This window comes from Schistocerca cancellata, chromosome 4 (genome assembly GCF_023864275.1).
Source record: "Schistocerca cancellata isolate TAMUIC-IGC-003103 chromosome 4, iqSchCanc2.1, whole genome shotgun sequence".
NCBI classification, from domain to species: Eukaryota; Metazoa; Arthropoda; class Insecta; order Orthoptera; family Acrididae; genus Schistocerca; species Schistocerca cancellata.
The window spans coordinates 696,954,608-696,970,127 of NC_064629.1; the positions used below are offsets into that span (position 1 = coordinate 696,954,608).

At 40.6% G+C, this 15,520-nt stretch overlaps 1 protein-coding gene across 19 annotated transcripts in view; it reads left to right on the top strand.

Annotated features, from left to right (window-relative positions):
• The window catches only part of LOC126183635 (CLIP-associating protein 1-B-like), a 764,859-nt gene that overhangs the window by 102,780 nt on the left and 646,559 nt on the right, over window positions 1-15,520 (top strand). The gene's annotated exons all lie outside the window — the stretch shown is intronic.

A 15,520-nucleotide genomic window follows, 5' to 3' on the forward strand; every position in this document is an offset into this window, starting at 1 on the left:
TGATTTTGATTAATGCTTTATGTGGTTTTTGGCCTCAGGACAATTAAAAACTGATTTTTCTCATCCAATGTGATATGACCTTGCTGTGTTGGATGGGCTTACATAACTAACAGTATCACACCTGTGCACCCGTGCACATTGAACAGTTCACTTTGTTCAATGTCAAACGTACGCCTTAGGCGTTGTTGTATGATTCATTTGTCGTTTTTAGTCAATCATTATTAAATTATGATGCTTACAGTGCCATCTATTGCTAAGTTTTGTAACTATTTATTTTTCATCTGCCATACGTTTCCCCCCTTCTCTGATAACATTCTGTTTGCAATTTGACATCATTCTGACCAGTGGTGTTATTTCTACAGCCATTTGAAAGTTGAACTTTAATTATAATTACTCTGTAGTTCCCCTTTCTGACCTTCGGGTGGAGCCTACTCACAAAGATATTGTCATAATGTTAATATATTGTTGTTATGATGATGATGATGATGATGATGATGATGATGATAACAATAACAATATGTGCTAAATAAAACTATAAAAACCTTTTCTATTTGGGATTAGAAACAATATATTACAAAGGAAAACTATTTAGGATTTCTATAGTATTGTGAATACTGTATTTAATTATAAATACACATATTCTGGGGTAATTTTATTGTGATATTGGTTGGTTAGACTTACCAGGAAGGAGAGCATTTTGCTTTCTACAACTCCGTGATGTAGGAGCAGTGTTCATGCATTATGTTCAGTCACTGGTAAATATCATTTAGTACTTCTCAGTCAGAGATTAGATGTCAGACTATTCTTCTCACAGTAAAACTTTCATTTGTGCCTCATATACCAATTGTACAGCAGTGTTAAAAATTTTTCATTAATGCATTTTATATGCTGTGTTCCAAAAGGTTCTCCGATGCATTGCCGTATGCCCATTACTATAATACCAGTCATGCCAGATCAACAATTGTGTACTCAAAGAGCCCAGACACTAACTTTGGAAAACACATAGCTAATGAGCTGCAACATTATTTTTAAATTAATTGATCAGTGTTGTCAAGTACCACAAATTAAGATTATTGAGGACTTGGACACATAAAAAGCAATTAAAAGCTATTGTGCTTTTCATATTTGAAAATATTTCACCTGTGTTGTGTTAACAATTCTCCCACTCTTGATGGGGAAGGCATATTACAAAGTAAAAATGGAACTATATTCATTCATTTCAATGCCTTTGAAACCACCTGAAGTCAACAGGCGAATCAAAGTCATCAGGAAATAAAGCCAAACCTTAGACTAAAATAGGACATGCATCTGTTTGTCTTTTAGTCAACAGTTCCCCAAAATAAGGAATGTATTGAATACATTAAAACTTTCAGCAGTGTTCCTGTTTCCATATGATACATAGGTCTGAGACTGGCATAATGTGGAATTGTAATGGAACAAAATTATAAAATGAAAGGATGGAGTATGGTCTGTCTTCCCCCCCCCCCCCCCCCCCCCTTTTCCTCCTCATTCTTCTTCTTCCTCTTCTTTCTTTTTTTCCCCAACATTTCAAAGAGAAAAATAAATGTGTTTCGGGAAGATGTATTTATTTTTATTAGGTGTAACATACATTATTGACTACCTTCTTACAAGAAACAATGGTGAACATTATAAAGAGTTTCTTTGTAGTTCAGCTGAATTAGTGGTATTTGGTCTCAGATCATGAAAATAAAGGCCAAAAAGTAAACAGTGGTACAAAAAGGTAGACCCTGAATGCCTTACATCATCATCATAATCATCATCTACTCTTTCTTTTCAAACATTGTTACTAGAATCTTTCCCCCATGATCTGAACAGGTTTTGCAGTAACAGGTTTCATTTACTTTTTATGGAGTATGTGTAATCTAGTAAGGAAAAGACATACAAATTATCTGTCAATATTTGGAGCACAATGGTTATGGCATGGAATTTGCATCACAGGTGTATATTTTCCATAGTTTCCATAAATCATTACGGATTGTGGTCTGTTTGAAAGAGATACAGTCAGTTTCCTTTCCCACTTCCCTATACTATAGCCCAAGTAATGAAGACCAAATAGTGGCAAAAATGATATAGTTGCAAATATTTTTACAGTGATTGGAGGGAGTGTCATGAACACACACTGAAAATCTTCACTGGTGGAGTATGATTGGGCGGGTGGGTGGGGGGGAATAAGTGTTACTTGTTTTCGTTTTTCTTGAGAACTGGTGCTTCTAGTGAAAACGTGTTCCAGTTCAAAATTAAAAAAAAAGATCCTATACAGTTGTGTCTCTAGGGCTAATGGTTACTACATTGGCTGGGATGGAAAAACTGCAGATTACTAAAAATAGTGTTTTATTGTTATAAAAAAAATACTGTTTACTGTTAAACAAAATGGATTAAGAACAAATGTTAAAATGTGAACCATTTCTAAGTGCATTAGAACCATATTACGAGATAAATTGCGTTCTGGGGGTGTAAGAAGGCTTAGGGGCTGAGGGTGGAGGTATTTAAAGCGAGTTGGAACACCCTATCCCGACAATGTTAAATTTAGTGACTTGGCTTCCCTGTATTTCAGGAACCACTGTAACCATTGACATGAAACTTTTACAGGACATTAAACTGTATATTCTACTGAACTACAATAATTGCATTTCAGCCACTGCTTTCGGAAATACAATTTTTTAATTATACGTTTAAAATTTTGTATGTGTTTTTTACGTTATCCTAAATAATTTTATTTATACATAACATTATGTTCTTCTTTTAGTTTGGTAGACTTAGCATATGTATGTTATTACTCCCAGAAAATTTGAATACTCTACTCGTAGTGGTTTCTGAGATTTAGGGAAAAATGCAACAGAAAATGTAAATTTTCAGGAATGGCTTCTGAAGTTTCAAAAGACTGTAACTCATTTAATATATGCTTAATTTTTTTTATTTTTAGTCACTCAGAAACACCATACACCACACCGTATATCATCATCTTGATCTTATTCCGAGTTTTCTTCTTCTTTTCCTCTTTCTGGAGTCCTTAGTGGCCAGCTGTGCTTGCATATTCTGCTTTATCAATGTGAATCTTGTCCATTCGTTCAAGTTCTCTCACGCAGTTTGCTCCAGGATTAATTCTCATATGCTGTAGCACTTTCACCCTACCAATGTTGCCATCGTTAAAAGCAATAACAGCATCACTGACCCCCCCCCCCCCCCCCACTTTAGTGTCTTCATTCCAAGAAAAACATTTTTTGGTAAGATATGCCCTTCTGTATTCCCTGATTTACACTTATAACAATGTTTGGTTAAAATCTGGAAATCTATTACCTTTCCAGTATCCACAGTGGTCATCGTAAGCAACAGAATTCGTAGAACCGTAGCTGCGCTTCTGCCAAGTGCCATAAAAAGCTACTGATATGGCAGTCATACTATCATTTATTTCAACAGCTTTGTTTGCAGCACCCTTCATTGACTCACATGCAACAGATTCCACAGCAGCTCCAATAAATCCTACATACTTGTCGATTTTACAAAGTGGGCATGGCATATTCATTACGGCACACATTGTTTCTGCTGCAGTGTGTCCTTTGCCAATAGCTCTCAGTCCATAAAACCACATAACATTTACTTCAAAATAATTATCTTTATGCTTATCAGAATTCCAAAATGAATGAGTGTATTTACAAGTGGCACAATTAATGATAAGTTTCCTGGCTAGTCCATTTGTTACCTCACTGTCTTCATGTAAACTAACTGCTCCTCAACATATTTTACAACACACTCATTCACCTAACACCCTTGTTAGGTTGTGTAAATCTATCAGAATATAACCTAATCTACCATTTACATCACTTTTGTTTTGAGAAAACTACGTATCACAAAGTTTTATTTTAATCTTCGAAGCAGTAATGGGTGTTTGTCTAGATACTGACGAGTTTGCCCATATTTCATTGTCTGTAACTTCACACGCCACATGTTGAACACATGTTATTCGGAAATGTATTACCTTGAAACCCACGTGTCTTAAAAACACTTCGTTTTGGCATCATACTTTACTTTTTGAGGGATTTACTAACCTATTCATCACTTTTCCTCAGAAAAACATTAGCACTTCAACATACAACACATGTTTATATTATGAAATAATATGATACTGTTTTTGACAGTGCTAACAATACAAACACATAATTTAACCTTTATAACACAGCAATCCACAGCCTTGTATATAAAAAATTCATGATTTTGTTAGATCTGGAGGTAATGCACATAAAAATTTTAACATTTTCAACCGACGTAAATTATATTAAAAAAAAAAAAAAAAAAAACACCTTGCCTTGTGAGTTTATAATTGATACATATATATACATCATTTTATTTGGAAAGTTGCAAATTTTATAATGAGATAAAAAACAAAAAATGTGGAAAAAATTTGTTTTTCTGTTCTAACTCCTCTTAAGTCAGCGGACTGTGGTCATGCACTTTCCTCTGTCCTAGGGCTGAAAACTGAAGAGTGAGCAGGTGTTTCCCCAGTCTTATCTACCCCACTACCTTCCAAGAAGCAACTACAGGGTGTTTAACAAGTTATACCAACCCTTGGCAGTGCGCTGTATGAATCACTGGTGATGCAGTGTCCAGGGGTGTTTATGAAGTGTTATCACTACATGGAGTGCAGATAAGAGTTACTAACAATACTAATGCAAGAAAAACATACGTACAGACTCTACATAATCCTGTGCACACTGTTTTGCACTTGTATAGGGGACATAGATCCTTAGTCATCTTGTACAGCAGCTGCAGCATTCTTCTGGGAAAGGCAACATCCCCACGACAAGCACTGTTCACTTTTCATTGAGTACCACTTGGTCATATTGACCCCAAGTAATTTACATGGGGTATATTGGTAGTATTTCATGTATTTTAATGAACAGGCATGAAAGAAGCATCACTGAATTGAAAAAAGGAAAACTGTGTGTAAGCACTTCAGATGTTGTCTTTGGCATTTATCTCAAACATCCTTACCTTTAAAACAGTGCAACACTGTATCCTGTTTACAGGCAAAGGAAAACTATCTTCTGACCTTTTCTGGCTGTTCTCTGTTGACAGAACATTCATATAGAGGGCACTGTCCATGTTTTGTCCCTGTTTGCACTTGTGCTGAAGGAAAAGGAGGAAGACTGCGCTAACTTCTGTTTTCTGTACTAGAGATGTTCCCTGACCGAGAAGAAATTCTTCTTTCGTAGTTCGTTCCTTTCTCCCAATCGTGATTTAAGTACAACCAAATTATGAAACTGTTGAGGACACTAATGTCCAAACTAATGTAAAAAAAATTACAATGGCTCATTTTCTTGTCATAAAGGTTGTAATGTAGGTCCTGCCTAATTTGTCCACTGTGTCTACATCTGATTTAGTTGCATTGGGTTTCGGTGCTTCACCTTCATCTACTTCCTCTTTGAAATGCACACATTCAACAATGTCATCATCGTACCCTTTTTTGGAAAATAGGAGATTCTCCTAGTACAAAGAGACTTGAAGCTGCACTTCTTCTCCTTGCTATGACAAATTAGGCATGAACATCACCAGACTTGTTGGCACAATGCACCACCAATGATTCATAAGGCGTGCTGTGGAGGATTGGTATGACTTTTTGAAACACCCTGCAATTGCTTCTTGTGATGATGTGGGGTAGAGGAGTGATGAAACACCTTTTCACTCTTCAGTTTGCAGACCAGTCATGGAGGAAAGTGCATGATCTTCATCCACTTCTACTCTCCACCCATGGCTATTCCACCTTAACCTAGAACACCCTTAATACGGCTCAGCTGCGCTTGGACATGGTCTTCTTCTTCTTCTTCTTCTTCTTCTTCTTCTTCTTCTTCTTCTTCTTTGTATCAATCTCACAGCAGTTCTCAACTGGAGACACCGAGGGAGGTGGCGCAGTGGTTAGACACTGGACTCGCATTCGGGAGGACGACGGTTCAATCCCGCGTCCGGCCACCCTGATTTAGGTTTTCCGTGATTTCCCTAAATCGCTCCAGGCAAATGCCGGGATGGTTCCTTTCAAAGGGCACGGCCGACTTCCTTCCCCGTCCTTCCCTAATCTGATGAGACCGATGACCTCGCTGTCTGGTCTGCTTCCCCCAACAAACCAACCAATCAACTGGAGACTCTTCATCGTGTCCTGTTCTGAGCATCTTCCTTCAAATGTTTGTGTGTTCATCCTCTTCTGATGTCAAACATTAGGCTGATTCTCTTCCAACCTCTTCCTCTCAATTCTTCCATTTTTTCCCTCTGTAAGTCTTTGTTGCACACAATTCCTAAGCAGTACATGCTCAAGCCAAGACTTTTCTCTCCTTTTTGATCACTTCTGATAATCTTCGTCCTTTCCATGTTTTCTTCATTACGTCTTCATTCTTAAGTCCGTCAGTCCACTTCACTTTCAGCATTCTTCTCCGTGGCAACATTTCAAAACTTTTTCAGTATCTTTCCTATTTCTTTTTAACTGTACGTGATTCACTGCTGTATATCACTGCAATACAGACATAACATCTAGCAAATCTTTTTCTCAGCTACACTGGAATTCTTTTAGATGATGATAGTGTTTCATGTTTTAGATGTTCTCTTTCCCATAGGTATCCTCCTCCTCATTTCTTCTGTACGGCTTCCATTGCATGCCATTAAACTTCCCAGGATTTTACTTGTTCTATCTTTTTTCTGTGTAGGAATATGTTAACTGGAGCTCCCTTCTTGCTTATTGTCATCACTTTGTCTTTCCTTTATTTATCCTCATTTCATCTTCCTTGTCACTTCTAGGAATACTCTTCAACTTCTTCTGTAGCTTCTTTTCTGATTCTGCCAGTACTGCTTGATTAGACACGTATTTTATAATATTTATCATTTATCCTCCAACTACAATGCTTTTTGCCTCCTCTGTGGACTTAACTATCAATTTTCTTCATATATGTATGTTGAATAGCATTGGTGTTAGTGAGGATCCTTGCAGTGCTTGTCTCTTCTGTCTCTGTTACTTTTTGCTTTCTATACATCTCCTTTATTAACTTTATATCTTACCAGGGACATCTTTTAAAACTCTCAGCATAATTCTCCAATTACTCTATTTAAAGCCTCTTCCCACTCGATGAGCCAAATACACACCTCCTGGTTGATTTCCATTATTCGTTCTCCAATCATTCTCAGCTGTCTGAGTCCCGTCTTGTGTCGGGTGTTCTGTTCGCGGGCCGCGCCCGCCTGGTGCTGCTCCTGAGGTTTTGGCCCTTCCCTGGTGCTCCCACGGATGCCCGCGCCCGGCTCGTCCACCATCTGTGGTCGTGGCAGCTGTCTGGGGCCGGACCCACGTTTGGCGTTCCGTTCGTGGTCTGCGCCCGCTAGGCGCTGCTCCTGAGGTGGTGGCACTTCCATGGTACTCCCACAGACGTCCGGGCCGGCCTAATCCACCATCTGCAGTTGTGGTAGCTGTCTGAGGCCCATCTCCTGTCGGGCGCTCCGTTCGCGGTCCGCGCCCGCCTGGCACTGCTTGTAAGGTGTTGTCTCTTCCCTGGTGCTCCCTCGGACGTCCGCGCCCGACTTGGTCTCCATCTGTGGCAGCTGTCTGAGGCCCGTCGTTTGTCGGGCGTTCCGTTCGCGGTCCGCACCCGCCTGGCGCTGCTCCTGCTGCGGTGTAACTACTTCTTGAGGAGTTTCTTGGTTCCTTTCGTTGGTCCTTGATAAGCTCCAGAGCCGGACTCCATGCCGAGCTGAGCTGGTAACCGCTGTCTCGGTTTATTAGGTTGCCTGTGACCTTCATCTCGATGGCCTCCTTTATGACACTGTCCCAAAATCTTGGAGTCTGTGTCACAATTTTGGTGTTGTTATAGTCCATCGAGTGACCGAGCTCCAGACAGTGCTCTGCTATGGCAGATTTGGTTGCCTGTCCGAGTCTGGTGTGCCTCTGGTGTTCTTTGCACCTGACGTCCACTGTCCTGGTTGTCTGTCCAATGTATGATTTTCCACACTGGCACGGGATGTTGTAAATGCCTGGTTTACGTAGCCCCAGGTCGTCCTTCACACTCCCTAGCATTGTCCCAATTTTGGAGGGTGGACAGAAGATACTCTTTATATCGTATTTTGGGAGAATTCTGCTGATCTTTGCAGAAATAGGTCCAGCATATGGCAGGTATGCCACCTTCTTCGCCTTCTCTGGCTCCTCTTCTGTACTCTGTGGTTGGCTGGTAGCACGAAGTGCCCTTTGGATGTCTGTGGAAGAGTATCCATTTCTGCTGAACACCAGCTGTAGATGTTCTATCTCTGTGGCCAGACTTTCCGTATCTGACAGAGCCCGAGCCCTGTAAACTAATGTTTTCAAGACTCCGTTTTTCTGTGCGGGGTGGTGGCAGCTATTGGCTTGAAGGTATAAGTCAGTGTGGTTGGGCTTACGATACACACTGTGCCCCAGAGTGCCATCTGCCTTCCTCTTGACCAGGACATCCAAGAATGGGAGCTGTCCATCCTTCTCTTGATACATAGTAAATTTTATACTTGGGTGGAATGAATTTAGATGTTCCAAAAAGTCATCTAGCTTCTCCCTACCATGGGACCAAATGACAAAAGTGTCATCGACATACCTAAGAAAGCACTTGGGTTGGTAAGTGGCTGATGCAAGTGGCTCCTCTTCGTACCTTTCCATGAAAAGGTTGGCTACCACTGGTGATAAAGGGCTGCCCATTGCCACTCCTTCCGTTTGCTCATAAAATTGACCCCTGTAAAGAAAATATGTTGAGGTCAGTACATGCTTAACAGGTAGAGCAGGGCACCATCGAACTTCTCTCCAATGATCTTGAGTGAATCGGTGAGTGGCACTCGTGTGAAGAGCGACACCACATCGAAACTGACCATGATGTCAGAGTCCATGGTGTGTAGCTGCCTTAGCGGTTGTAGGAAGTCCTCCGAGTTCCAAATGTGGTGTGCACCTTTGCCCACATATGGTGCCAATATCTTCTGCAGGTATTGTGCAGTGGGGTATGTCGCTGCACCGATGTTACTGACAATAGGTCGAAGAGGGACCCCCTCCTTGTGGATCTTGGGAAGTCCGTAGAGTCTGGGTGGTACAGGTGCTTTGGGATGAAGCTTCTTGATGACCTGTTCAGGTAGACCTGTCCCCTTCAGCAACTTCCGGGTCGTCTTGTCCATCTTGCAGTGGGGTCGCCATCTAGTGGTTTGTAAGCAGTGTCTTCCAGAAGTTGTTGCACCTTCCTATCATACTCCAACTTGTTTAAGATGACCGTGGAGTTACCCTTATCAGCTGGCAGAACTACAACGCTGTCATCCTCCCATAGCTGCCTGAGGGCCACCCTCTCCTCGCTCGAGATGTTGGATTTGGGGGGCTTCGTCCTGGTGAGTGCCCTGCAGGTCTCCCTGCGGATCTCTTCAGACATGTTGGAAGGTAGTGTGTGGACGACCTGCTCAACCAAACTGATGAAGGCTGCAACAGGTATACTTCTGGGAGTCACTGCAAAGTTGAGGCCCTTGCTGAGTGCTTTTGCGGTTGCCTCATCGAGCTGTTTGTCGCTCAGGTTGACCACTGTCCGTGCGTACCCATCCTGTTGTACCTTCTTGTTAAGGCGCTCAAACTTGGCCTGTTGACATGCTGTTGATTTCCTCATGGTGCATTCAGCCAAGGACCAAGGGACACCATCAACCTGGTCCCAGTCTCTGTTCGCCGTTCTGGTGTTGACATGATGCTTCAACCTGGCGAAGACAGGAACTACATCCCCCTCTCGGCATCGCAGAAGTAAACAGAGAACTCAGCATCCTCCCCTTCCTCTGTCGAAGCTTATCCAGCTTATTGATATTAAGGTACATCTCCTCCCCGTAGAGTCTTCTGATGTAACTCTTCAGGCTTTCCCGGCGAGATCTTGACATGTGGAATCATCGGGTCTACTGCCGGATGTTTGTGTCGCTCTGGCACAATATTTCGGCCACGTAACTCGTTGCCTTCTTCAGGTGCTACCTGTTGATGTTACTTAAACCTATTAGGTTTCCACTCCTTTCATTGGTCTTTTCCAGTCCATTGTCTCCAACTATATTACTCCTTCTCTTTCCACTATACTATTCCAATCTCCCATCATTACAGTTGTTAATTGTCCTTTCCAATTTTCTTCACAGACTTCCCCAGTCTGCTCACATACTTTTTCCACTTCCTCTTTGTTTGCATTTCTTGTTGGCATGTAGACTTTAATAATCAATGTATTCACAAAGTTACTGTTTAGTTTCTCTGTTAACACTCTGTCACTAATTTGAATACCCCTAACTATGTTCATGTTTAACTGTTTCTTTGATGTAACTCCAACTCCATTTGCCTTCCTTTCTGATCCTTCATAAATTGTCTTCTCAGCATTCAGATTCTCCTTCCCATTGAATCTCACTAAGCCCTACAAGACTTACAAAATGTCTCTCTATTTCTCTCTTCATGTTGTCCAACTTTCTTATTCATCGTTTTCACATTACCTGCAGCAATCCTCAATAAAAATGCTTCCCATTTTCATCCTCTTATCTTGATTTGATTGATGTAGTTCTCTTGGGTAAGTGACCACCCGAAGATCTGATTGTGGGCCTTTTCAGGAACAACCATCCTGGAGATGTGGTACACACATTTAATATTTGTTGTTTTCCTACTTCATTAAATAGTAATTTTATATTAATTTGAAACAAACTGAACATGGGAAGGCAGATTTTGCAGTAGCACTGTTGTACTTTCCATCACCAGACAGTGCATGGATGATGCGTTGGCATCAGGAGACTCACACATGTATGAGATGAAATGCCAATATTTGTGATGGGAGGGAGTTACATTACTTGAAGTCAATAGTTCGACTGGGCCAGACATTAGTGGCAATAGCTCTGACTCATAGACACTGCTTACACACTTAACTGCAGTCTTGAGTGACCTTCCAGCAAAGTCAAATCATGCATTGGAACACAGTATCCCCAGTAGAAATATAACACTGTCATGGCATTCTGCAAAATTTACCCTGAATATAGCCTTACATTTGACTTACCAGCTGTTGTTTAACTCACCAATTTAATATTTCTCTTATATAACCCCACCGCTCCCCCCTATTTCCCAACAACAACAACACAAAACACACACACACACACACACACACACACACACACACACACACACACACAGTTTCTTCTAAAAGAATTTGTAGAGTAATGCTTAGTTTGCCAATATTTGCTAACCCCATGTCCTGTTGAGTTATAAACTTCCTCGCACTCAGGATTGTCTGTCATACATTATTGCTTTCCCTGCAGTCAGAGTACACACCAAGGTCCGGCATGCAATGCCGCTCAGTAGCTGTGGTCTCTGTGTGACAAGTTGCTCCGTGCACAGATACACTACCAGATCCATAACAGGAAACTGTACTTTACAGCAGACTATAAACCTCCTGCCGGCCGCGGTGGTCTAGCGGTTCTAGGCGCTCAGTCCGGAACCGCGCGACTGCTACGGTCGCAGGTTCGAATCCTTCCTCGGGCATGGATGTGTGTGATGTCCTTAGGTTAGTTAGGTTTAAGTAGTTCTAAGTTCTAGGGGACTGATGACCACAGATGTTAAGTCCCATAGTGCTCAGAGCCATTTGAACCATTTGAACCTCCTGGAGGCAGAGAGATTTTTTTTTGGGGGGGGGGGGGGGGGGGGTGTATTTCACAACTTTAAACTGCGGCTTTACTAGCAGTGAATACATGATAATGTGCATTGTTACAATGCATGCCAAGACTGTAATCACTTAAAAGAGGTCTGTTATGGAAACATGGCTAATGACACAGGCACTCTCCACATTTGGTTGCTGTGGCAGTGTACATTCTATTTAAGAGGAGATGTAGTGTTTGTACCGTGTGATTGAAGAGCCCCTTCATGGAGATGCTCTCACTGATCATACATTATAACTCTCCAGCCATTTCCAAGTTTAACAGACTTAAATAAATGTTACATGTTAAGATTTTCTGTATTCATCTACACCAAACATAGAATTGTTCAGAGCTCCTTCTCTCTCATATAGTGCTTTTCCATGTGGCTCTACCTCTCAAAGAAAACAGTGCCTAACAGAAAGTTGCCAATGTGGTTTGTCAGTGGAATAACTGGGTGCTGTTGAGCCTTTTCACTGTTTCTTAAAACTGAGACAGTTTCCTTAACGGGTTCGATCAGGTGCCACATGCTGCTGATGCTTCACTCTCAGTCCTCATATGTTCTTGTGATGCACCATGTCCCATGTTGGTGTGAGGATTGTAAAGACTTTCATCAAATTTTTGCATCACAGCCATGTATTTATTGAGCAGCTGAAGAGAAATCACAACCCTCAAACCATGAATATGAAACCAAAGTAATGCAGTGATTAAGATACGGTACTGATATTTATGGGTAGTAGGCTTCAACTCGTTTAACTGTTTTGATTTCCGTTTCCTGTTAACCTCTGGAGTTATGTATCTGGGACTGAATTTTCTAATTGAATGTGCTAAATTGAAATAGTGTGCTGTAATGGGGCTCAAACACAGGTGCCTGTGTTTTGTGAACTGTCATTTGTGCTATCTGAGCATACCTCCTGGATGTGTTAATCCTATGAGATCATGAGAGAACCTATGCATAGTTTGGAAGAGAATGCCGAGAAGATGGTGGCAGATTAATGCTTTATGCCAGTGTGTGATGTGTGCTCGGGTAGCGCAATTGGAAACATGCTGCCCGTGAATGGCAGAGATGCGGACATGAGTCCCAGTCAGGAACACGGTGTCAACATGTCAAATACTATCAAGATTAAGTTTACCTGAAACCTGATCTTGTCAGAATAGCCTATCCTCATATACTTTGTCAACAAAAATGTTCACATTGACATTATTACTCCATATATTTAAACATAAAGTTTTCTGTCTGCATTGTGTTAATAAAGGGTGATGTCAGTTAGTTGTGCAACCCCCCCCCCCCCCCCCTCTCATTCTCTTAGTGTGAAATATCATAGTTACTTGTCCTTATCCTTATCCTTTGCTTATTGTTATATTTCCCTTAGGTGAAAGTGAACTATACAAGTAATGCTTCATTGGAGTTGTATTCTGTGATAGTCAGCATGCTATTATTGAGAAGTTTTTGATATACATCTCTAATGAAACTTGTATTTTTGTACACATAATTTATGTATTCCAAAATAAGTCCGTCAGTCTGTAAAGCTGTTTGCTGTAAATTTTTCCTCTCGTATTGCGACATCTAAGCATTAATGAAACCCTTAAGAAATCTTTGTGTTCAATTTTCTTATAAAAAGTCCTCATGACAATTGAAATTAATGCGTAATTTTGGACATAACTGATTTAAGCATTTAGATACTATGTATTGTTGCCTACATCTATGTGGTATTCTGATTATTATCACTACAAGGGTGTGCTGAAAAGTAATTTCTCTGATTTTTTTTGTGTTAACTCTTAAAGTTTTTTAAATAAAACAAATTTGATTAACATTCTACACCTTTATTCTTCACGTCTATATATTTATGTCTTAACAGGAAAGAGGGAAGGAGAAGGAAAGACAAAAGGATATGGGTTTTAAGGGAGAGGGTAAGGAGTCATTCCAATCCCGGGAGCGGAAAGACTTACCTTAGGGGGAAAAAAGGACAGGTATACACTCGCACACACACACATATCCATCCATACATACAAGACACAAGTCTGCTTGTGTCTTGTATGTATGGATGGATATGTGTGTGTGTGCGAGTGTATACCTGTCCTTTTTTCCCCCTAAGGTAAGTCTTTCCGCTCCCGGGATTGGAATGACTCCTTACCCTCTCCCTTAAAACCCATATCCTTTTGTCTTTCCTTCTCCTTCCCTCTTTCCTGACGAGGCAACCGTTGGTTGCGAAAGCTAGAGTTTTGTGTGTATGTTTGTGTTTATTTGTGTGTCTATCGACCTGCCAGCGCTTTTGTTGGGTAAGTCTCATCATCTTTCTTTTTAAATATATTTTTCCCACGTGGAATGTTTCCCTCTATTATATTTATGTCTTAATGTAGCCACCCTGGTGATGAACACATTTCTCCCAACGAAAGACAAGCTTGTTGACATCACCATGAGAATGTTTGACTTTGTTGACAGAGCTACTACCTCACCTCTGCTTGCTCTGCTTCATCACTATCAAAGTGAAGTTATCGAATATGTTTTGGAACCACATGAAAATGGAATGGGGCAAGTCAGGAGTGCATGGAGGATGATTTATCATGGGGAACCCTAGGTATCGAATTGTTGCAGATGTCTCAGCACTCATCTGTGGTCTGGCATTGTCATACTGAAGGAGATGGTGCTCCATGTATGGACAAACTCTTCGAGTTCGAAACTTGATTACAGCACGTCATTTCACATGTATTGACGTACACAGTTACGTTATACAATCTTTTGTTATGCACTACAATTCAGAGCCCTCTAGCGACATACGGTTGCAGTTTTTGTCAGCGAAGCAGGAACGACTGAGTAATATACATGACATGTAATACCTCATCTAGTATTGAGAGCAGAATAAAAAAATTGGAGGCATTACTTTCCAGCACACCCTTGTTAGTAAGTTAGTTCCACCCAACAGATATGTGTTTATAAGACACCCTGAAAAGTTGCTAGATACTTACTACTGTGTGTAGAGTGGGCAACCTCCTAGTTACACTGGATGTCTGAACTAACATTTCTCATCTGATTTTTATGCCCTTTCCATTAATGTTTTGTTGTGAGGCCTAAAATGGGAAATATCTCTTTGACTCAAATCACTGTGATATTACATTGTGTAATATAATTTTGCCATTAGGCAGTTCAGTTGAAACCGTAGCTATGCACTGACTAGTGTGCCTCTTGACTCAACAATATCTCACTTTGGATGGCATGTCACAGCCAAAACCAATCCAGAAAAAGGTTAGTCAATGCTAAACTGCAACAAACCACTGCAGAAGTTGCTATGATAGTTAAACTCTCCTGATGAACTATATTTGTACTGTCTTAATTTATTCATCCTGCAACTGTGCACAACAACGGTAATTTAGTTATTTCATGACACACTAGGCGAAGTTATCATGCTTAAGATATGTCATAACAGTAAGATGAGTATTAATGATCAATCTCAGATTGTATTCGGCATGCATCTAACATCATGTAACTCATTGTATACTATTTTAAATAACTAGATTGGTTCAAATATTTTTCTGAAAGAGGTAATACATAAATGAGGATAATGCTCTCACCTACTTTGTAAGTCATTTGATTGAGTCTGGTTTCATTCTGCATCATTCTTAAAAGGCTGTTTTTCTCCAATAAAATTTTTGTCACAGGAAACATAAAGTAGATGGAAAAATAAAGAAAGAGAGAAACAAATTGTCATATTTGTTTTACCTTTGCAATGTTGGGGAAGGAGATGTGTTTCACAACAGCAAAGATGAGCAAGTGCTCATAGATCCTCAGCTATGCATATTAGAGCCCATGTTGACTAGACAATTTTTCTTGTCTTGGTCTATACTACCA